This window comes from Ursus arctos, unplaced genomic scaffold (genome assembly GCF_023065955.2).
Source record: "Ursus arctos isolate Adak ecotype North America unplaced genomic scaffold, UrsArc2.0 scaffold_9, whole genome shotgun sequence".
Classification (NCBI taxonomy): domain Eukaryota; kingdom Metazoa; phylum Chordata; class Mammalia; order Carnivora; family Ursidae; genus Ursus; species Ursus arctos.
Window position 1 is genome coordinate 37,599,687 of NW_026623111.1, and position 25,413 is coordinate 37,625,099.

Below are 25,413 nucleotides of genomic sequence, written 5' to 3' on the forward strand. Positions count from 1 at the left end.
GCTAACCTATTCAGCTAGCTAAAAGGTTTCCATGACAACTGTGGGAACTTGGAACATTCAGTATTCTTGTCTTCAAAAATAACCTTTCCGTATAGGCAAGAGATTGTTAAAAGCACTAACCCACTTCACCTCTCCAGTCCAAGGTAACTACCTGACCATTATGTTGGTCTCGTCCTACCCTGGAAAAACTTCAAATGGTCTGTTTATTCTGGTGTAGGAATAAAAATTCAGATGACTAGCCCACTATAAACTATGTTTAATCCCAGCAGGTTTGAGCCCTTTTACTTTGTGTACTCATTAGTTTTTCCAGAGGAAAGAGAACTTACTTCTATGCAAGGAATTATAGACATAAAGGTTATTTCTTCTCTCCTTTTAAAGCCAATCAACTTGAAAATAGAAAATATAGTTATCTCTTGCAAAAATTTTTCCTGAAATGCCAGCAACACATGTTCATGGTAGATAATATAGGAAATACAGAAAACACTAAGAAAAAAAAGGATCCATTATCTCACAACCCAGAGAGCCTAACCATTGTTGAAATTTTAAAATGTCCTATTCTAGGATTTAAATCATATCACTATTTCATTAGTTCATTTTTTTAACTGATTCCTTAAGTTTGACCCACGCAGAGAGATAAGCTTGGATAATGGTGGGTTTATTGCAAAAAAGACAAAAACAAAAAGATACATAGTAGATAATCACCTGGGTAGCAGTCCCTCTAAGACTGACTTCATGAAGAACCAAAACAATAGCTTTATAAATATTCAGTATAATTAACCTACCTCATTTGTGCATTGGTGTTCGTATTTCCCCAGAAAGAGGTTCTGATTGGTCTGTTGGCCATCATCCAATATGGAGCATCTCTTTGCCTGGTTTACTTAATCCTTGCTAAGGTCACAAGTTAAGTTTCAGGTATCACAAGTGGCAGAACCCCAGAAACTTAACTGGTCCATTTCAGCCTTCCTTGTGCAGAACGTAATCTCAAAGGCTCCTTACTAGTTTATCCTATACGCAGTTTTATATATTTTGTTCCCCTGAGATTCATCACCTATGGCATTTCAGAAGTGGGAGAGTAGAAGTGGTTGACCCCAAGTACAAGCAATGTGGGGGTGAGGGGGTGGGTTAGGCAGCATTACAGCAAAATTAAAAGCAATAATTAATAAATAAAAGCTACTGAAATTCAGCCTGCTTTATATTATCACAATGTTCCAGCAAGTCTAAACATTGGAATAAAACACTCCTTCTCCAAAAATATTTTTTATTGTTCTAATTTCTCAACAGTTAGTGAAGACACTGATGGGTTTTACTAAAATAATATATATTTAAGCTTCAGATTAGTGCACTTTAGTTACTTACACTATAATCAACCTTGTAATCTATGTGGGAGTTAATTCAAAGGACTCTCTGTGTGGTCCATGACAAAGAGAATTAATGTTCCTCTCCTTCCAAAAGCAAGTTCCGTAGGGTTCAGAATCATTCAAGCGCACTTTGGGCCCAGTTCATTTATTCAACTCCTATGTCCTGTTCATTTCTGCACTTAGCCAGTAAATTTGAAATAAACAATGGTAGCATAGTGGTTGTAAAGATTAATGAACAGAACTTGAGTTACTTCAGTTCTATCATTCTATGTGCAAATCATTCTCTGAAATGGGGAATTCAGTCTTTTGGATGTATTTTTCCATGTGCTTTTCCTTCCTTCCTTCCCCCCAAAATACATATATTAAAATATTAATTTATTCATTTTTCCTTTTTTGTACTGTAATATATATTTTTTAAATGTAGTTTAGTCTATTTTCTTTATTGGCATAAAGTCATATAAAAAGTTCAAGATTAGGGGCGCCTGGGTGGCACAGCAGTTAGGCGTCTGCCTTCGGCTCAGGGCGTGATCCCGGTGTTATGGGATCGAGCCCCACATCAGGCTCCTCCTCTATGAGCCTGCTTCTTCCTCTCCCACTCCCCCTGCTTGTGTTCCCTCTCTCGCTGGCTGTCTCTAACTCTGTCAAATAAATAAGTAAAATCTTTAAAAAAAAAAGTTTAAGATTAGAATTTTACTATCCATGTTTCTTTTCCGACTATTGTTACTGTTTGTTACATTTCACAATTTTTACTGAAAATAATTTTGTCCTTCTTAGGAGGAAAGGGTATTTAAAATGATTCATTCCAGATGTCAAATACTCTAGGTATTCCATTGTCTATCATATTTTAAGCATTTAATGATATTAACTTCTCATTATAAACTATTATCCAGAGACACCAAAATTTATTTAATTATTAATCTATTGTTGGACAATTAGTTTGTTTCCAGGTTTTGTTATTATAAATAGTGCTATATTGATATCTCTGTACACATTTTATTCCTTCTTTCTAACTTTGCTTCCATCTAATTTTATGGGACTGCTTATAGGCAATAAACAGGGCCAAAAACAGGACAAAAGCACCACAATTGATTATCCACAAACTAGATAATGTGAATCATCACTGCAGTGAACTCTAGCTTATTCAATAGTTAATTATCCACAAACTGAGTATCAATAATTTATATGACCTACCTACAGCATCCTAGTAAAAATAAGAATTAAAAAAAAAATCTTATGGTGCATTGTCTTTAAAAAGCCTTAAGAATCTCCCCTTTTTTTTATATGTATCTATTATTTATGTGCAGTATTCTTGAACATTTCCATCTATCATGTTACGCAGAAGCTTTGCAGAATAAAATCCTCCCAGGCAGATCCTAGTCATCTGGGGCATCCTAATCTGCTATATTTATTCATGTTTCAATGCACATACTAAATAAGAAATTGGCAAGATGATGCAAGGGGCTATGGATATTCAGCTTTGTTCTTAAGCTTGGAGTCAGGCAACATTTCTCTGGATAGTTTGCTTCCTACCAAACTCTGTGCAGAATATAAGGAGAATCTGATTTACACCCACGCCAAGGAAGGAGCTCTGCCCTAAAATCACAATGCAGTATATTCGGGAGAGGATTGTTCTGTGAGAGACAAGGCAAAGCCATGTTAAGAGTTTGGCTCTAGTGCCAGACTACCCAAATTTGAATCCCACTGGCTGGTTGGGTGACCTTGGGCTAGTCAGGGGTTGAACTGGGCTCTGGGATAAAAGAATAAACAAATTACAGTCCCTGTACTCATGGAAATTTACAGTTTAGAGAGAGTCAGATAATTAAAAATATGATTATATAAAAGAATACAGATCAGGACCTCCCACCCAGCCTCAGCGTATCTGTTGGTTGTTATTATTATATTATTATTGAAATTGATATTACCTCCCATAGAAGCATACATTTCTTTGAAGGTAAACCATACACACACACACACACACACACACACTGACGGTAAATTTTCTCTCTCTCTCAATAAATACAGATATAGATACATATGTAGATATATGTGTATATGTATAAATGTACACATACACACCGATGATAGATTCTCTCTACACATACATATACACATTTACATACATACCTAAATATATTTTTTCCTTCAGGAAAAATGAAGGGATGCTCCCTCCACCCCCCTCTATTCTTCAGCCTTCTTCTTCATAATTTTTTTCTTGCTTAACTAAGGGTAACTGACTCAAACCCAAATTCTACATACTGCCAGTTTTATGACCTTCTCCAAAATTACTTAAATTCAATAAACCTCAGTTTCTGTATCTGTAAAATGAAAATTAAAAACAGTATCACCTCATAGGGATTTTATGCAGATCGTAAGCAATAATGTATATAAAGTGTTAAACACAGTACCAGGAACATAGTTAAGAATTCGATTAATGTTAGTTGCTTTTGCAATTAGTACTCAGTCAATATAAGAATCATCCATAGACTCAGAGCTCATTATTATTCCCTTCCCTCTGGGATCTTCTAGTTACTAGAGAACATTTATTGAACACTTTAAGGAATATAAAATTATCTATGGATGGAAGGGATAATTCTCTACGGCTGTATATGAACTGTTAGATATAGCAGGCTGGTTCCAGTTACCGTATGGTGCCTAGATAAGTATTCCTTTACCCACACATTTTCACCACCCCCTATAAGTGTCACATGACCCCAGTACTTAATTCCAGCACGTGGAGAAGGCTGCTGCTCACACAAATAGGCCACATAGAGGGCTGAGCAATGTCTTAGGCACTTCAACAGGTGAAATTTTCACCAATAGGCCATGAGAAGACCTGAAAGCATGGGCTTTGTTCCTGCCCCTCACAAGATCAGTGGTATCTCCACCCCAGTGCTGTTTGCCAACTATACTTGGAGATCTTCCCTTTCAGACTTAGCTACTGTCTAAATGCCCATGCCCATTCAGCTAAATAAGATTGTTTTTTCAGTTTAGGGAAAATGGTCAGCAACTGGATTAAGTCTGTTTTCAAATAATTTTGATGTCACACTTGAAATAAAGCCTTCGAAAAGTCCAAGAGCTGATATGTCAACAGCTCTGTTCTCTGAATCTATTTTGACAACTCCCTTTTAAGCCAATGAGTGGTTCACATCCAGCTACCTGGGCAAAGGAGTGAGGGAGGACTTTAGGGTACAATTCAATGAAGCGCAGAAGAAGAAAAACCACAAAGGCTCCAACTTACATATTTATTTCCTCTCTACATCTACCACAAACATGTCTGCATCTTAGCCTTGGTAAGAGAGTAACAGAGAAGCTAGCACTCCAGAGTAGTCTAGCTCTTGGTAACATCCCACCCCTAGTCCAACTGTAAATGTAGTGCTTAAATAATCACCTTATTGCTGGGGCAGGGAAGAAGGAAAGGGTTAGATGAGGAAAGGCAGTATTTAGTACTGGCTAAGGTCATATACTGTGGAATCAAAAAGACCTGGGTTCCCATTCTCCTTCAGCCACTTAAAGCTTGGTGACTTTAGGCAAACTACTCAACCTCTCTGAGCCATGACTTCCTCAGTTGATAAAGTGGATGATGAAAATAGTACTGACTTCACAGGGTTCTTTGGGGAACTAAAAAATGATAAAGTTTTGGCATAAGAAAGCAATCAGTAGATGTTAGCTTCTGCTACTCTTAAGGGAGATGCATGAAGAGCAGTATAGGAAAGAAAACTTTATCATGTCTGTCTTCTGCTGTGCCAAGCCTGTGTAATTAGGTTTCCAAGATCAGGAAACCACTAGGTGCCTTGTCTGATGTTAGCAACTCATTTTTGTTGTGCAAAATTCACATTTGCAGGCCTCCCAGAAACTGTTGTAGAATGAAGCACATAAAAGATTAATGCACATTCGGCAGTTACCTCCTGGATAACACTTCTCAGGGGATTGATTAAGGAATTTAATTTAAACCAACAGAACCAGTAATATTTCTGCTGATCCCTTGTGTAACTGTGTTAGTGAACATAAATATACATGGACAGGCTTTGGGTATTCTGTGATTCTTACAATTATCTAGTTCAAAGGAAAGCAAACTGATTACCATATGCATGAAACTGAGAAAGAGAAAGTTCTGTTCTGTGTCAGCAGGAGGGGGAAAGGTGGTTTTGAAATATGAATGTCTTGCTACTTTTATTTGATGTGTTTTCAATGTTTGTAGAGAGAAAATAATTGCCAAAATATGACATGTAGAAGCAAATTGAGTGTGTATTTTTCTTCTCAAGATTCTGTGTTCAAACTTTGACCAAAAGTAATGCTGTCTAACATAACTCCTGCAATATGTACATCCAAGTGATTGAAGGCTAAGAAATAAGGAATCATAATCCTTTTTTAATACTTGCTTATCATGATATACTTAAAATAATAACCATGTCTGGCATTATATTAAACAACAAAGAGTTTATCCATTTCAATATCTTTCACAGAAGCTCAATATGTAAAATAAATAAAAAACAGAAATTCTCTGGTTAAAGTGTAGGTTAGATGTCTAAAAATCTGACCTTGTAGCCTTCTCATTGGTCCCCAGAAATAACCATTGAATGACCCTGTGTAATCCAAAAACTCAAAAGAACAAATAGCCCTTAATATTTATATGGAAACAGAAAAGGCCCCGAATCGCCAAGGAATTGTTGAAAAGGAAGAACAAAGCAGGGGGCATCACAATGCCGGATTTCAAGCTTTACTACAAAGTTGTGATTGCAAAGACAGCATGGTACTGGCACAAAAACAGACACATAGACCAATGGAACAGAATAGAGAATCCAGAAATGGACTCCCGGCTCTTTGGGCAACTAATTTTTGACAAAGCAGGAAAAAACGTCCAGTGGAAAAAAGACAGTCTCTTCAATAAATGGTGCTGGGAAAATTGGACAGCTACATGCAAAAGAATGAAACTTGACCACTCTCTCACACCAAACACAAAGATAAACTCTAAATGGATAAAAGACCTCGATGTGAGACAGGAATCCATCAAAATCCTAGAGGAGAGCATAGGCAGCAACCTCTACGACATCAGCCACAGCAACCTTTTCATGACACATCTCCAAAGGCAAGAGAAACAAAAGATAAAATAAACTTGTGGGACTTCATCAAGATAAAAAGCTTCTGCACAGCCAAGGAAACACTCAAAAAAACTAAGAGGTAGCCCACGGAATGGGAGAATATATTTGCAAATGATACTACAGATAAAAGATTGGTATCCAAGATCTACAAAGAACTTCTCAAACTCAATACAGGAGAAACAAATAAATCATAAAATGGGCAGAAGATATGAACAGACACTTTTCCAATGAAGACATACAAATGGCTAACAGACACATGAAAAAATGTTCAAAATCATTACCCATCAGGGAAATTCAAATCAAAACCACACTAAGATACCACCTTATGCCAGTTAGAATGGCAAAAATTGACAAGGCAAGAAACAACAATTGTTGGAGAGGATGTGGAGAAAGGGGATCCCTCCTACATTGTTGGTGGGAATGCAAGTTGGTACAGCCACTCTGGAAAACAGTGTGGAGGTCCCTTAAAAAGTTAAAAATTGAGCTACCCTATGATCCAGCCATTGCACTACTGAGTATCTACCCCAAAGATACAGACATAGTGAAGAGAAGGGCCATATGCACCCCAATGTTCATAGCAGCATTGTCCACAATAGCTAAATCGTGGATGGAGCCGAGATGCCCTTCAACAGATGACTGGATTAAGAAGATGTGGTCCATATATACAATGGAATATTACTCAGCTATCAAAAAGAACGATTTCTCAACATTTGCTGCAACATGGACGGCACTGGAGGAGATAATGCTAAGTGAAATAAGTCAAGCAGAGAAAGACAATCATCATATGATTTCTCTCATCTATGGAACATAAGAACTAGGAAGATAGGTAGGAGAAGAAAGGGATAAAGAAAGGGGGGTAATCAGAAGGGGGAATGAAGCATGAGAGACTATGGACTCTGAGAAACAAACTGTGGGCTAAAGAGGGGAGGGAGGTGGGGGAATGGGATAGACTGGTGATGGGTAGTAAGGAGGGCACGTATTGCATGGTGCACTGGGTGTTATACGCAACTAATGAATCATCGAACTTTACATCAAAAACCAGGGATGTACTGTATGGTGACTAACATATTATAATTTAAAAAAATATTTTAAAAAAAAGAAAAAAAAGAACATAGCTTAAAACATCTTGTATGATGCATTGCTCTTTACTATATACATGCTCTTTTATTTTATTCTCACAAAATTCCTGTAATGTAAATCTTAACACCCTCGTTTTACAGATCAAGAAACCAAGATTCAGAATGGAAATAATTGCTAATATCACTCTGTTTATGAGTGCTAGCATTTGGACTCAAGTCCAAGTCTTCTTGCTCTGAAGCAGCGTTTCTTAATTGGGCACTACTGATATCTTTAGATGGATTATCATGGTTCTGTGAGGCTATCCTGCACATCAGAGCATATTTAACAGCATCTTTTTGGCCTCCACCCACTAGAAGAAAGTAGTATTCCACCCCTGTAATGACAATCAAAAGTGTTTCTGGACATTACCAAGGTCCCATGGAGTGGGGTGGGTACAAAATGGCCCTGTGTGGAGAACCACAGCTCTAAAATCAGGGTTCTTAATCTGGTATCCGTGGATTCCCAAAAGGGCCCATAGATTGGATTCTACTGATCCTTGAACTTGTAAAGGATTTACATCTTTATTTTTACCAAACTCTGTTAGAAATTGAACATTTCTTCCTGTGATAAATGTAAGATAGAACTTAGCAGAATTATCAGTACTTGTGACCTATAACCAATAGAAAGTACCAATGTACCCAATTATCTCTCTAATTTCAGTTATTGCAGATACTTCAAAACATCATTAAAAAAAAGGCAAATGACTAATTACTACTTCAAAATTATGGTAGCTAGTTGGTGCACTGTCCAATCTTACTTAAGACATCACTAAAGACGCATATATATTACTATATTATATTTTTTAGGCTTCTGTAACTATGTTTTGTTGCTGTTTCAAGTTTTTATTTAAATTTCAGTTAACATATAGTATAATATTAGTTTCAGGTGTAGAATTTAGTGATTCATCATTTACATACAACACCCAGTGCTCATTATAAGTGCCCTCCTCAATATCCATCACCCATTTAACCCATCCTCCCACCTGCCTCCCCTCCAGCAACCCTCAGTTTGTTTTGTATAGTTAAGAGTCTCTTTTATGGTTTGCCTCTCTCTTTTTCCCCCTATGTTCATCTGTTTTGTTTCTTAAATTCTACATAGGAGTGAAATAGTATGGTATTTGTCTTTCCCTGACTGACTTATTTCACTTAGCATAATATACTCTACCTCCATCCACATTGTTGCAAATGGCAAGATTTCATTCCTTTTTTATGGCTGAGTAATAACCCATTATACACACACACATACACACACACACACACACACACACACACATCTCACCTCTTCTTTATCCTTTCATCAGTTGATGTACATTTGGGCTCTTTTCATAATACGGCTATGTTGATAATGTTGCTATAAACATCGGGGTGCTTGTGTCCCAATCAGTATTTTTGTATCTAAAAGGCAACCTTCAGAATAGGAGAAGGTATTTGCAAATGACATCTGATTAAGTGTTAGAATCCAAAATATATAAAGAACTTATAAAACTCAACACCCAAAAGACAAATAATCCAATAAAAATGAGCATGAATAGACATTTTTCCAAAGAAGACATCCAGATGGCCAATGGACAAATAAAAAGATGCCCAACATCACTCATTCATCAGGGAAATACAAATCAAAACCACACTAAGATATCACCTCACACCAGTCAGAATGGCTAAAATTAACAACACAGGAGACAACAGGTGTTGGTAAGGATGCAGAGAAAGGGGAACCCTCTTACACTGTTAGTGGGAATGCAAACTGGTGCAGCACTCTGGAGGTTCCTCAAAAAGTTAAAAATAGAACTACCTTATGATCATTGCACTACTAGGTATTTACCCAAAGGATACAAAAATACTATATTATACTTCTTAAATTTTGTTAACTCTATTTCAAAATAATTGTTTTCCTGTGTAATCTTTTCTTTACTTTTTTGCATCTGTACACTTTCTGGGAAGGTGTCCATAGGTTTAACTTGACTGAGGAAGGGGTCCATGACATAAAAAGTCTACAAAACTCTATGCTAAAGCTTCTGCATCTTGCCACATTATCCTTTGGGAGGCAAGTGGTAAAGTTGTGTAGTGGCTCTTTTCCACCTGCCCTCAAATTACTTAACCAAATTAAATAATTCTCTAAACCTTAGTTTCTGCATGTGTAAAATGAGAATAATACTAGTGCATGCCTCATATAGGCTTTCATAAGGTTAAGTGCTTAATACAGTGCCTGGCACATAGTAAGCACTTAATAACTGGAAGTTACTATTTTTACTGCTTCAGTGTCTTATAATATATGGCCTCTGTTCAGATATAATAAAGTATTTTGCCAATAGCAGTGGCACTGATGATGCATAGAAATCTCTGAAACATATGCATGGAATATAAAATACTTACATTAGTCTCTCTCCTGGCTAGTCCTGGTTAGCATTTTCTGTTTTTAGGGGATATATAAAAAATTCATTTTCTTGAAGAGAGATTTGAAGGTGCTCAAAATCCATTTGTTCCTAGACACAGTGAGGACAGAAACAGCATTTATTTCACAGTGCTGTGCTCAATGGGTGAGAGGCAGTAGGAACAATGACAACAGAAGTAAACTGAAATCAGTGGACTGGGTGGAGCTTCAATCCCCCAGGTGTCTGCCTTTTGCCTGCCCCTCCATGCCAGTTACCAACAGACCCCTGCTGATCACACTTTCCATCCCTGCTCAATTCTCACTTGAAAGAATTTATTTTCTCTTGTGATGCCAATTCATGATAAATGCTCACATAGGCATGACGATTTCGATTGCCAGACCATCTGCCTACTGGATATTTTACTGTGGTTTATAGAGCCAAGAGCTTCACCAGTTGCCCTGTTTCTAAGGAAACAGAAACTATAGTGACAATTCGTGACTTAGATGAACTGTTTCACTGCTCATTAAAGATGGCCTCTGGGGGCCAGCAAGCATGAGCTATACTTGTGTTCCTGCAGCCAGAGTGCTGGGTACTATACTGCTCATTTTCGTTGTTCTTATTTGCATCTTCTCTTCTGAATCACTTGGGAACTAAACTGAAGTGTGATCTGAGCATAGACATGTTTATTCCATCATCTTGTCTCTGGGATGTTTGGATGGGATGAATAGATGGATGGGTCCAATCATTTAGTCAGTTAGTCAACAAACAAATATTTAGTGTTTGATTATCAGGTCAATTTCAGGATAAAGTCCAAGTTTCTTATGTTAATAAGTAAACAAACAAATTCCAATGATGTTCAAACCAGAGCCACTCATTAATAGGTGAAATAAATTTAGTGACTGATGAATAAATGAATAGAATAGGACTGAGTAGAGCAAAGCAATTTATATATATATATTAAAGATTTAGTTATTTGAAATTGTGGGGGAGGGGCAGAGGAAAAGCAAAAGGGAGAGATAGAGAGAGAGAGAATCTCTAGCCGACTCTGCAGCCTGATGTGGGCCTCGTTCTCACAACCCTGAGATCATGACCTTAGCTGAAATCAAGAGTTGGACACTTAACCACCTGAGTCACCCAGGTGCCCCAATTTCTAAATATTAAGGGTAAATGATGCTTTGTGAAATTTTACTTAAATTTATTTTTTGTGTGTTGTATTGATTTGAATGTATTTCTTGTTGGAAAGTGAAGTTAAGAAAAAGTTTGAAAGCCACTGGCAATGAAGGACCCTTTCATCCACCTCCCAACCTTGTCTTTAAATGCTCACTGAACTTCATTTTCCAGTCATGCTGCTCTGCTCTCTAAAAGCACATATCCTCTTGTGACTCTAGACCTTTTACACAGAGCACTCTGCTTTCTCTTAGAACATGTCCACCAGTGTTCCTTAGAAAGGAGACTGTTCCTTGTCTCACCTATAGCCCTCTCCTAGAAACATCTCCCCCCACCCATCAACCTGGGTTGAGTACCCTTCTAGAAGATTATAAGCCCCTCATGCATCCTAGCATGTATATACCTTTTTCGTCTTTTCAACTATATGTTCTTGAAGATCACAACTATGTATAATTGGTTGTTGTAGCCAAAGCTTTTAACTTCCACAGGTGACTATGAAGAGCAGCCAAGCCTGAGAAACAGTAATCTAGTTCAATGTTGTCAAAGTGTGAGATGCTTACTGATTGTAGTGGTACACTGGCCAACTTTCACCAAGAGTGAATTCTAGGAAACATTAAATAATAATGTTATTAAATAGTATTGAATCACACAGTGAGGAAATTACTCTCTTTGCAAATCTTACCCATCCTTCCTAGTACAAAAGGAAGAAAAACATTTAGAATGTGTTAAAGGATACATTTTTCAAGTAAAATTCATACCAATATAACATGAATACATGTGAAGGGTTTAACTCATTGATCAATAAAGGAACAAGTAAGATTTTGCAACCAGACCAAAGGAAGGTTCAAAGGGCCCCACGCACATAGACAAATAAAGAATACTGAAATGAAATTACAAATAGATGCAAAATGGGTCTATCCACAATGCAATAAGCAATTTCAATTCACTTAACACAGTGAATTTGTGTTTCGATGGATAAGAAATATTTGCATTATCATCATTTTCTACAACTTTCAAAGTTGTAAAATAACAAAAAACAATAAAAAGCTAAGGTAACACAGAAGGGTCCTTTTTGGTCCATTTCAAAATCTTTCATCCCCTTCCAATAATTGCTAATCTTTGTAACAGAGAGCAAGCCACTCTCTCTGAGCCTCTGGCAGGCAACAATGACTAACTGGAGTTTCAAAATGTCATTTTACTTTTACTATGATCACCTCACACTTATCTTTCATTATTTACAATAAATCAGTTTTATTCATGGCAGTGGTATGAATTTTTTTAAATGTATTAATATGATGAGTCTATTGAAAGAAAATAATGAGAAAATCAGAACACAGAAACAAATATTAAGAGGCCATTTGTATACTGGTTAGACAGACACTTAGAGCTAGCTTCTCTGAAGTCAAGTGAGTTTAGGTAAGTTCTCTAATCTCTCTGTGCCTCAGTTATTTTATCTGTACAATAGATATAATTGTAGTAGCTACCTCATAGTGTTATTGTGAATATTAAATTATTTAATGCTTAGAATAGTATCTGCATATAACAAATACTCAACACATAGTAATTATTGTTATTTTTTAATTGTAATAAAAATTGTGAAGACAGTATGCAGACAACTGTAGTTTGGAAAACACTGGCATCTATACCAACAACCAGCTAATAAGATGTGCTCTTTTAGTTGCCACTACCTGAGAGGGTTTCTGAAAGGCATCAACACTTTCTGCTAGCTCAGAATCTGTTGCTTCATCTCTCTTAATTCCTCTCAGCTTTCCAAAAACCTTTCAATAGTATATCAGTCCCATTGACCTTCAAATCCATTGAGAATGACACTCTCTAGTTACAATGGTTAAACTATGTCATTTTCAGTCATCTAAGACCAAGGACACTATGCACTGGCTCCCACCCCCTCTGACTACTCAAGGACTTTGTTCCTACAATTCTCTTTTTCTATTAGACTACGATTTGCACCACACAAATATACTTTATTATACTTTTTTAAAAAAAGATTTTATTTATTTATTCGACAGAGATAGAGACAGCCAGCGAGAGAGGGAACACAAGCAGGGGGAGTGGGAGAGGAAGAAGCAGGCTCATAGTGGAGGAGCCTGATGTGGGGCTCAATCCCATAACGCCGGGATCACGCCCTGAGCCGAAGGCAGACACTTAACCGCTGTGCCACCCAGGCGCCCCTATACTTTTTGACATCTTGCACACTCCAACTAGCATCCCATATCTAATAGTCAAAGTCACTGAAAGGCAAAGTTGCCGCCACTTCTTCGGGGTCTCTTCCCCACCACTCCATTTGTCAGGTGATCAGTGAACCTCCATCTTGTTTATTTTAGTGGAAGACTATCAATCTTCATCTTACTAGGCCTTTCAGGAGAATTTGACTCAAATTCTTTCTTGAAACATTATGTTCTCTTGCTCTAAGCATGTCATGCCCTCTAACCCTTAATCATGCCTTCCTAACTAACTGATCACTTCTCAGTGTTCTTTACTTATTCTTCATCCTCTGCCAAATATGTGAATGTTGGATTTCTCTTCAGTTCTAAGCATTGTTCTCATTCTACAACTAGTTCTGTGGCTTGACATATCATGTATTTCCCAAATTTCTGGTCATTCCCAAATTTCTATCACTAACCCTGACCTCTTCCTGAGCTCCAGATTTGATGATTCACCTGCTTATTTAAAACTTCTGCTTCAATGCCAGTAGGCATCTCTAAATCAATATGTCCACAACAGAACTCTTAATGATTCTGAGTTAGTAAAGATACAGATTAGATGCGCGTATCAAAGAAACTCAAAACACACTGCCTTAAATAAAAGCAAAGCTTATTTCTCTCTCACATAAATATCCAGGTAGATGGTGGCATCAGAGTAGAAACAGGGTTATCATGAGTATTTGAGAATAAGCGATTTATTAAAGGAATAAAAACTTACTCATTTGAGGGAGAACCTGTGAAAGTTAGAGTCCAGATGGGGATGCTTGAGTATCAAAGTCTCTGATGAGGTCTCCTGAGTCACTACAGTGATGAGACAAGTTGGAAATTACAAGGGGGTCTGGAAAAGCAGGGACTTTCAACAGCCAGGTGTGGGACAATGAACAGGAGCTGGTGAAAAACTCTATTGACATATATTACCTCTGCCATGCTGTCAGTTCTGCAGGTCCACAGCCAAGCATCTAGAGGTGGGATTGTGGCCATTGTGGTCAATATAGCTAGCAGTCAGGAAGAATAACCAAATGCAGAGCAGGGGAGAGCAAGTACAGAACTGAATCCACCATTAGCTAGAGAACAGATTGATATAGAAAAAAAGAAGTAGACCAAAGAGAATACTGAGGGAAATGACATCATCTAAAGGATAAACAAAACAGAGGGAGTTCATTGAAAAGGAAGAAATGGGGAGGAAATCAAGAAGAGAGTGGTAGATTGGAAACCAAGAGATCTGGGGTACCTGACTGGCTCAGTTGATAGAGCATGCAACTCTTGATCTCTGGATCATGAGTTCAAGTCCCAAACTGGGTGTAGAGTCTACTTTAAAAAAAGAGAGATACCTGAGAGTTTAAGAAACAGAGAGTCTACTGTGTCTTGGCTTCAGAAACACTCATAAGTTAAGAACTGAAAGGTGGCCATTGAATTTGGCTGTATGATAGTCAGCAAAAGACTAAGTGCAGTGACTGAGCTATGTGCTAGGAGAAGCATGTAAACACTCCCAAGAAGGGAAGGAAAGAGGGAAGGCAGTAGCTAGAGCAAGAGGCATGGCCAAGAGAAGAGTATTGTTATTGTTATTGGAGTTTCTGTTTATTTGAGTGTCCGTTAGTATTGCAAAGCTTGGAACATGTTTGCAGGCTATAATGAAGGAACTACTTCAGAAAAGGGCTAATAGAAGGTATAAAACCTAGGATAAGTAATTGACTGATTAAGATTCTGACATTCGTGGAAGGGGATAGGGCTGTGGGAACAGTTGAGGATTTTACCTTTGGATATGCAAGCACTGTAGGTGATGGAAAGAGGAATCACTTTTCTTGTTGAGGTTATCTGCTAGGCAATATCCCGTATGTGGTTATTATTATCTAGGGAACTTAAGAAGAATAAAAAAGATTTAGAATAGTGCTTGAGTTTTATGGGAGAGAGAGTTCACCAAAGATAATTAAAAGGAATATGGAGTTGGGTTCAGAGCCTGACTGAGGTCGGTGACCATGAATTTTCAGTGAAACTGTCCTGGACAATTGTGCTACATTGTCCTTCAGTGTTCGATCTAAGCATAAAGATGGATTTTCAAGTTGCTCATGCCAAGATTAGTTCTCTTCACTGTGATGGAATCGGTCAGTCAGTTAGGATGCATTCTGCTTGTGAGATACAAAAAAATTGAATGAGGTCTAAATTTCTCACACTCTGAAGTGTAAAGGTAGATGGCTGTGGATATTGGTTCAGCAACTGAATGAGGCTAATAAGACCAGTCTCTCTATATTTTTTTCTGCTTTTTGACCACATTTTCGTTTGATCCAGTAAGAAGAGAGTGGAGGAGGGATGATATTTAGGACATCTATATGGAATGTATCTTAGCATAGTGTCTAAAAACCTGGACTCTAGGGCCATATCTCTTGGGTTCAAATCCTGGCTTGGCAACTTACTGTGTGATTTGAGCAAGTTCATCAATTCCTTCATATATGAAATAAGGCAACAAATAGCACCTAACTTAAAGGTGGTTTGCAAATTAAATGAGGTAAGCCACATAGAGTGCTTAAAACAGTGTCAGTCTTGTATTATAGTAAGTGCTCCATAGCAGCTGGCAATTATTATTTAAAAGTTTCTTGGGGTGCCTGGGTGGCTCAGTCAGTTAAGCAGCTGCCTTTGGCTTAGTCCTGGGATGGAGCCCTACATCAGGCTCCCTGCTCAGTGGGAGCCCACTCTTTCTCTGTCAAATAAATAAATAAAATCTTAAAAAAAAAAAAGTTTCCAACTGTGAAGCTGAAGGATTAGAAAGTTATGCATCTTGTGGCTGTCTGAATTATAACCTTCCCAAAGATACCCGTCCCTATAACCTATGAATAAGTTACCTTACATGCCAAAATGGAGTTTATATATGTGGTTAAATAAAAAATATTGATATGGGACTATTAACCTATTATTCATATAGGCTCAATGTAATCACGAGTATCCTGGTAAGGGAGGCAGGAGGTTAAGAATAGGAGATATGACTATGAAAGCAGAGGTCAGAGTAATATAAGGAAGTGTCATGAGCCAAAAAATATGGGATATCTCTAGAGGCTAGAAAAATCAAGAGAACAGATTCTTCTTTGAAGCCTACAGAAGAAATGCAGCTCTGTCAACAACTTTATTTTAGATTTCTGGCCTCCAGAACTATAAGATAACAAATGTGTATTATTTTAAGCCAGTACGTTCATGGTAATTTGTAACAGCAGCAATAGAAAGTTAATACATATCTGAACATGGAGAACATCGAGGTTGATGGTAGACCCTGTGACAAGAAGACGGTTATGCAGCAGACCTTAATGATTATGAATAAGGGGTCAAGCCCAGGAATCATTAAAGAGTAAAAGATTAGAAAAGGAGATACAGCTTCTGAATGACACCATATTATACAAACTCCTTATCTTTATTGTGGCCAGAAATTTTTTTCTTAGTTATTTATGTTTTCTTATTAACTGAACTCTGCACCCAGTGCATATCTTTATGAACTTCAGTTTAGTGGTGTTGTCTCCTACACATTAGTCATGTCTAACGATATTCAACCCACAAAATTCATACTAGTTCTCAACACCCTACTATGTAGGCAATAATATCTGTGATTTTTATTTCCCTTCCTCTAAGGAGAAAATCATTTCCCTTTTCTCTTAATAGTGTTTGTATTATACAATTCTGGTTATTTATATTAACTTTTCAGGCAGCATTAATATTCTTTTTTCTAAGAAATTCTGAAGACCAGAGCTAAAGTGGTTTCCTAGCTATGTTCTCTTGTCGAGATGCTATAACCAAAGAGAAAAGGCAACCATGCTTAGTATTTCCTCTTGTTTCTTGTCAGTTTTTTTAACCTAAATGCCCTAAAGATTGGACTGTAAAAGCACAAAACAAATAGTCTTATAATTACACAAAGGTATTCTCAGAGCAGACTGCTCACAGAGGCAAAATAAAACTTTAATCCTGTAATGAAGAAAAGAGACTTGGTTTCAAAAATACTTAACCAAAAAATGTAAGACAACAGCACTTTCTAAAATGCATCAGGTGGTAACATTTTAGAATGAACAACAGAGGTTGGAAGTCAATATTCTGTGACATAAGGGGCTCTACCATCAGCCTGTGTAAGTAGGTCTGCCTCTTTCTAGGACTGTCTTATAAAGTCTCAAACACAATCTGAGAGTAGCTACAGAGAAGATTTCATTTTAGTTTCTGAAATAAAACAGGACTAATTTTTTAAATTGAGATTATGGAAATAAATGATGTACAGTAAAACTTGGGAATGTGCACAGCATAAGGGGTAGCTGGCTGGTGTGCTACGCTCACTACTACCAGAGACCCTTGACTTTCATGAGGCGTCTATAGTCCCCAGTTCTTGGAGAGATAAAAGCTTATTTTTCTCCAACTCACATTCCCATCAGAGTCTCATGTTTATTATGCATAGCTTCCTGACATGATTGTAACAGAAGTTTTCATTTTTATTTAGACAGCAATGTTTTTAATTGACTGAGAACTCACCAAAATGATTTTAAAACTAATGGGTACATTTCCATATATAGTATAGGATAGATTATTTCACAATTTACTTACAAGCATCTGGTTAATTCTACTTTTCTCTTTTAGTTTATCCAAAGTACATTCTATCTAAAACAAAAAAGTATATACTACCTAGATACCAAATATTACTTTCTTAGACGTCCTCACTTTCTCTTCATTTCTGTCACCAGCACCAATGGAGAAAGGTCAGCTTGCATAGGGGTTAAGGGCTAGACTCTAACATCAGACTGCCTAAATCCAGATCCCTATTCTAGCATTTCCCAACTATGTGACTTGAGCCAGTTCACTGTATCTTTTTCATTCTGAATTCTTGATGTCTGAAATACCTACCTTTTAGTCTGCTTGTGAGGATTAAATGAGATGTACAACATCATAACATGCCTAGTATAGTTAATAATTATTTGATTTCTTTGGAGATCCAAATTTCACCCACTCTCTCCCCCCCCAAATAGTTTTCCTTTACTTCCAGGAAAATAGTACTTTGCACTGAGATTCATTTGCTAGGAGAAAGGGAAGAAATAAATCAACTAGTCTTAGTCATTACTGAATTTACATTACTTAATTTTGTGCCTGAGGTAAATTACAAATGAACAACTGGAGTGAACCCTTGTCATTACTGGAAAAGAGTCAAAATCAGTTATTAAATCCATGAAAACCTTTTTTATGAAATACAGAGGATAATCTTGTTATTTGACCTGTTGGATGTGCCAATATAAGGCTCAGGGAAGAGGTATACTTCTTGATGCCCTTCTCTCAGCCTAGATAGTTTCCATCCTAAACGAGTCATTCTCTTCCTTCACAGACTAGCAAACACATAGCATCTTCCTTGAAGCCTACACCAGAGGGACATCATTTTGCCTACCTTGAATTCATGCATCATCTTATTTGATACATTCATTGGTAATTTATCATATATTACTCTTATTGTATTTATTTACATACATATGTGACATTTCCAGTAAAATTATATTTCTGCTTTCACCATTCAGTAATTCTCCATTGCCTGCAAAATAAAGTCTATGTTTCCACACAAAGCTTTCTTTATATTTATCTCTCACCCTTGTTTGGAAAGGACCCTGTACTATGGCTGAATCAGAATTGTTCAAGTTCCCTGATATAATCTGCATATACTGTATTCAACTGTACTATAAAGATAAGAAAACAAACAATAAAGATGAAGCTCATAAAAAGTGTTAAGCATAAATAAATAAATCATTAGTTTATAAGGTATAGGCAAAACTCATAGCACAGTGAAGTATAGATAGTAAGGAAGTAGTTTGTAAAACATAAGCAGAATTCATAAGATGTGCTTAATATGGAAAATAAGCTAATAATATGTATGACAAACCAAAGAAAAATAGAAAAATATGATGGAACAAACAATGTTTACTTACAGAGACAAATATGGAAAGATCAAAGTCTTGGTCATCAGTAGACGACTATGACAACCCCAATTCTGGCCACATATTAGTAACACCCAAAAGCCCCAGTTCTGGCCCCATACATGTTCTATTCAAGAAATACAAATAAAACCCATGGCTGTTCAAAGAGCTAATTACCAAGACACAACTCTGGTTAGATCTAATTGTCTCTATATCCTTCCCTACATTTCATGGCCCAGAATACCTTCTGTGGGCTACTTTTCTTGAACCTCAATTCTAGCCCTCATAATCATGCCATCAGTGGGGACGTCTGAGGTGGCAAAGAGAGAGAGGGCATATGAACAGTGTATGTCCCAGAATTTAGGTAGTAAGTTTCTTATACTTACTTGCACCTTATTCTAAGTGTAGGTTGCCCCATTTATTTTCTCTTTTTCTCACTGTATCTTGAATTGATTTAATATGTCAAGGATTTAAATATTTTGATTTGGTTTGTGAAACTTTCTGTTCCATGACCTCTGGAAAGTTTGTTTATTTGTGTGTTCAGAAGGTACCAAAGCACCAAGATAATTTCTCACATGACATCCAGGTTCTTTCACATGCTTTTCCATGTATTTTATCCTCCATGCCTAAAATGCCACTTCTCTACATCTTTCCTGTGAATAACTGCTTATGCCTTAAAATCCAGATCATACTGGTCTTATTTTTAAAGTCTTTCTATCTGTGCTCTTTGTTTCAGCATTGTGCCCTGTGTTAAGCAGCTTCTAAAATGGATCTCAATGATTCCTACCTTCTGGTATTCACATCATGTATAGTTATCTTCCCTTGAGTGTGGCTATACCTAGTAATTCATTTCAAAGTTATAGAATGTAGCAAAAGTAATATAATGTCCCTTCTGAGATTAGGTTTTAAAGACTCTTGTTTCTATCTAGCTGGCCTTTTATTGCTACTTTTATTGCTATTTCTCATTTTCTCTAATGGAAGCCATTTGAGAATTGCCCTATGTAACAAAGAACAGAGGGAGAGCTCCAGCTGACAGCCATCAAGGAAATACGGCCCCAGTCCAGCAGCATGTAAGGAACCAAATCCTACTAGCAAGCATGTGAGTGAGCTCAGGAGTACATCCTCCCTCAGTCAGGCTTTCAGATAAGACCACAGTCCCAACACCTTGATTGCAACCTTGTGAAAGGCCCTGAGGCACAGGCATCAAATACATCAAAGCCTGATTCCTGGCCCAAAAATCTGTGAGATAACAAATGTTTGTTGTTTTAAGCTGCTAAATTTTGGGGGGTAATTTGTTACGCAGCAATAGATAGCTAGTACATTTCCCACACACACATCTGTATTAGTGCTAATCACAGAGCACTGATATAAATATGTCTGTGCAATCCATGAGACTTTTTGCACCTTAAAGACAGAACTTCTGTCTTAGTGATGTTTTCCAAGAGTCTGGAAGCTCCTGGAATGTATTAGTTCCATGACTGAGATGTTTAGTGATTTGGAAGCTCCTGTAGTAAGGAATTAAATCATTATAATAATAGCAAGCATTATGGAGCCCTTGACCTTCCAGGCAATTTTCTAAATGCTTACAGGTATTATTTTATCTAATCCTGGAAAGGAGGAAAGTGATTCACAGAGAAGTCAGGTAACTTATAACTTGCCCATCATCAATAATTAAAGGAGGCTGACTATAAACAGAGGCAAACTACCTAGACTCACATTCTTGAATAAAGATTACATCTGTATCTCATATTCTAATATTATATACAACTTATATACATATTACATGTTTTTATTTCACATACATTTGCCAGCACAGTACCTTGCATAGAAAGGATCAGTAAATATGAGTGAGTGAGTGAGTGAGTGAGTGAGTGAGTGAAGGAATCAACACCAGAGACTTTTTTTCTGGCCGAGTTTTTATCTTCTGAGCTAAGGAGGCATGCACATCAGCAATGAAGGGATTCTTTGACTCTTCCCTGGGGATCCATTATCATCTGTGATGATGTGAAACAGAGACCATCGGTCCACAGAGACCCTTTCAATTCCCCATTCTGTCTGAGTAAAAACTAGAGAAATGCCACATTTTCAAGGGCTTTTATTCCTGCCAGTTTTTGTTTCCATTTTGAAACTATTATTTTAAAAGAGCTCATTCAGAAAAAAAGTGTATTATCTCTGAAATAAGATCCAATTGACATATAGCAATCTTATTACAACATAGTTATAATTGAAATCTGAAATGGTAATCACAAATCAAAGACTCTGCTGCTATATTGTTTTGTGGGGGGTGGATTTCTCATAGATTATAACAGACTAAGTGATGTGAACAACCTATCCATTCTGCTTTCAATCTTCAGCCAGAATTCTGGGAAAATTAGTTAAAATCCACCACGTAGAATTCCTTTATCTATTGGTCTTTTATCTGTGCTCACTAAGGTAAGTTGGCCACTCCCTAAAACAGTATGTGCCTTATTTTTAGGAGTTTCGTCTATCAATTTGTGGATTCAACTGTCAAAATTATAAGGGAATACTGGGTGAGCAACGGAAGTCCAAGCGTGCTACAGGACAGTTTGCTAGCTTTATTGCCTCTATATATAGATGAGGTTGGTAAGTTAAATCATAACAAGACACGAATGATCCAAAAACCTGACCATAACACTCCATCAATTATTTCTAGCCTTGGGGCTTTTATAGATCCCTACATTTAAACTATTTTATAGTTTCGTACTACCCAGAAGAAGAAATGAGATAGCAATGAATACTGATAGCCTTCAGGAGGTGGGACTCAGGGAAAGGAATTTCAGGGAATGGTACTCAGGGAAAGGGACTCAGGGAACGAGGCTCAGGGAATGGGACTTTTGGGAATGAGACTCAGGGAATCGGGCTCAGGCAATGGGACTCAGGGACCAGAGCTCAGTTGGCTGAGATTAGCAAGATCTAGCAAATGAGATATATGGCCCCCAAATGCAGTGAGAAATGCTAAAACATTGTCATCTCTACTTTGCAGTTTTGTCTAGAAGTAGTTCTCAATAGCACATGTGGGGCCAGAGCAGGATCTAGAAAATGTTAGATTAATATTAATGAAGTGAGATTGTGGGAAAGTGAACACTTCAAATAACAACTGAAATTATGACTGAAAATACTATACTGTTGTTGCTTAATATCTTCAGGTAAAGTACCATCAGGACTCTGATAAAATAGGATAACTAGAGAGAACTATTTGGTAAGAGTTTTGACCAGTGTTTTTTCCCTACGTTTCATATATGTGGTGGAAAACAAGGAGACTAACAAATTTCCAGAGACTTTCCATAAAGCTTACACTTTCTGAAATATTTATATTAATAACATCTTACTGATACAAATTAGTTGGGGGCAGAATGAGCACATCTTGCTTGACCACTCTTCACATGCAGTTCTTACAAAATTACTTTGTGATTTTTTCAGGGGCCCTCTGAGAAAACCAACAGATAGTTTTACATGTAAAAGATATAATAGATGTAGGTATAGGTGTCAGTGTAGTTGTAGATATGGATGTAGATATTTATGACCTGAGTTAAGAACGGCGAATCAAAAGAGTTGTCAGAGATTTGAACATTTTTTTAAAAGATTTTATTTATTCATTTATTTTGGAGTGGGGAGAGGGAGAATCTCAAGCAGACTCCCCACTGAGCACTGCACCTGACATGGGGCTTGATCTCAAGACCCTAAGATCATGATCTGAGCCAAAATCAGGAGTTGAACGCTTAACCAACTGAGCCAGCTGATTGAATAAATACAATTTATTTGAACACAAATTTACATTTTTCATAATCTTAAATATTATACAATATAAAAATTAGCTTATTTGTCAGTAAATTTGTATGAGTTTAAGGAAAGCAAACCAAAGTAGAATAAAATGTATGCTTGTGTTGTACTTAATATTAATAAACAGAAAAGGCATAGCTATTTTATATTAAACCAAAATTACTGAGCTAAATCCATTGACCAAATATTTACCTTAATTAAGTGAACTTAGATCCTTAAAATATTTCTGTGTTAGGTTCTATAAGAAAATATTTTGTTTAAGGCTAGAACATTTAAAATATTGGAATTACAGTTTTTATTATTGATTTTGATTAGTACTTATTTATCTAAAACCAATCGGGACATATGAAAGGCTTTATAATCTAATTTATTAATACTCTCCTATAATGAAAGGTAAAGGCCCTTCTGAGTATACAAGCACACAAAGATGCTTATAAATTCAGATCTATACTTCTGCCACAGGTCAAGGAATAATATAGAAACACAGAAATTCATGGTCCAGACATCCATCAGCTGCTTTCCACTGCACTGGGCACAAGATTCTTAATTGACTTGAGCTCTAAATGGACAAATAGATAAAACAAACGAAAAGACTAACAAACCAGACTCTCTAGTGTCTCTTATCCAACAGAGTATAGAACTCTAACTCTATAATCCATTAACCTATTTACAGAAATCATTAAAAGGTCAGACCATGAAATCAAATTCTCAATCATTGCTGTCACCAGTGGGGAATAACTTACTGGCCATAAGCGAACGAGAAACAAAAATAAAACAAAAAATCAGTATGGGGGAATAAAAAGAGGAGTCAACAAAGTTACATTCTTTGGTTTCATCTTAAAATGAATCAGTAAACACGTATTTCACCCCTGGGAGCCAAGAATAAGATATGCCTGAGCTTAAGTCTCCTGGAAGATACCCTTTTCTGGTAACACATTTTGCCTGGCTCTGTTAGATAAATCCATTGGTCATCTTGATAGATTACCACCAAAACTGTTAAAGGACAATCATTTCAAGCATAAAACATCATGTAAGAATATAGAACAAAAGTGTGTCCAAGATTTCAACAACTCAATTAACGAGAGAACTAGTAAAATCCAGTTCAAAGGAGAATCCAAGGGAAAATATACTGAAAAGACACGGCACACTGAAGAGAATTTACAAATAGATGCAAACTGGCAAAATTGACCAATTATTCACAGGGCAATAATCAATTACCGTTGCACTTCAATGGATTGTTTGCACTGTTGTTATTTTTCTACAGTGTACAGAGTTGCAAAATAGCTGTTACACAATGAACAGTGAGATAATCCTGACCACTAGACAAGACATCTAGTATCTTTCTGGTTCATTTCAAAATCTTTCCCGAGTTTCCCTACAAATTGAGAGGCCTTTTTGAATTACAGATACAAATACATATAAACTGCTTGTGAATTCAGATCTATGCTTTTGCCACAGGTCCAGAGTCAACAAAGAAACATAGAACTATAGTCATAATATGATTTCCTCCTCTAACGAAAGAGATTTCTCTTCTCACCCAAAAACAATTCCCAACATAGAGGGATACTGTGAAGATTTGGGGAAATAACATAAGCAAAGTGCATATGCTGTCCCTTCTCATATTTCTATTTGCAGTTTTAATGCAACATGTAAATTTCTCTATTAAATAAAGCAGTTTTATGTGTAGAAAATCTGAATGCGAAATATTGAGACATGACTCAAGAGGGAGATGTTATTTACACTGTCTTCTATCAGTAATACCTTCTGTTTACATAAGTGATATTATAAGTCCTGAATGTTTTCAAATGTGCCGTTTACTATAATATTACTAATGAGTATACAAGATTCACAAATACTAAACTGATAAACTATATTCAAATATTTAAAAAAAAAAAGAAACTCAAGACTCCTTTACTATGAGGCATTATGTTATTCAAACTCAAATTATTATGTATATGGAATATTCAAAATTAGTTTCTATATGTTTACTGCACAATATTTTCTTAATAAATAATTAGAATTTAAGGATAAGATTTATTGGTGGGGCACCTGGCTGGCTCGGTAGAGTGTGGGACTCAGGTCTCGAGGTGATGAATTGGAGCCCTACGTTGGACATAGAGCTTTAAAAAAAGAAAAAAAAAGAAAGAAAAAAAAAAGAATAAGAATAAGATTTATTGGGTATAGCATTTTGAATTTACTTAGCAGGCTAATGGTCTCTACTAAAATGTAGCTCCAATTTATGCAGTTTTTGTTTTGTTTTGTTTAAAGATTTTGTTTATTTATTTGAGAGAGAGTGTGCCAGGAACATGCAGGAGAAGGAGCAGAGAGAGAGGGAGAAGGTCAAGCAGACTCTGAGCTGAG

The 25,413-nt window shown here is 36.7% G+C and overlaps 1 protein-coding gene across 2 annotated transcripts in view; it reads left to right on the forward strand.

Annotated features, from left to right (window-relative positions):
* The window catches only part of GABRB1 (gamma-aminobutyric acid type A receptor subunit beta1), a 359,647-nt gene that overhangs the window by 219,003 nt on the left and 115,231 nt on the right, over positions 1-25,413 (forward strand). The gene's annotated exons all lie outside the window — the stretch shown is intronic.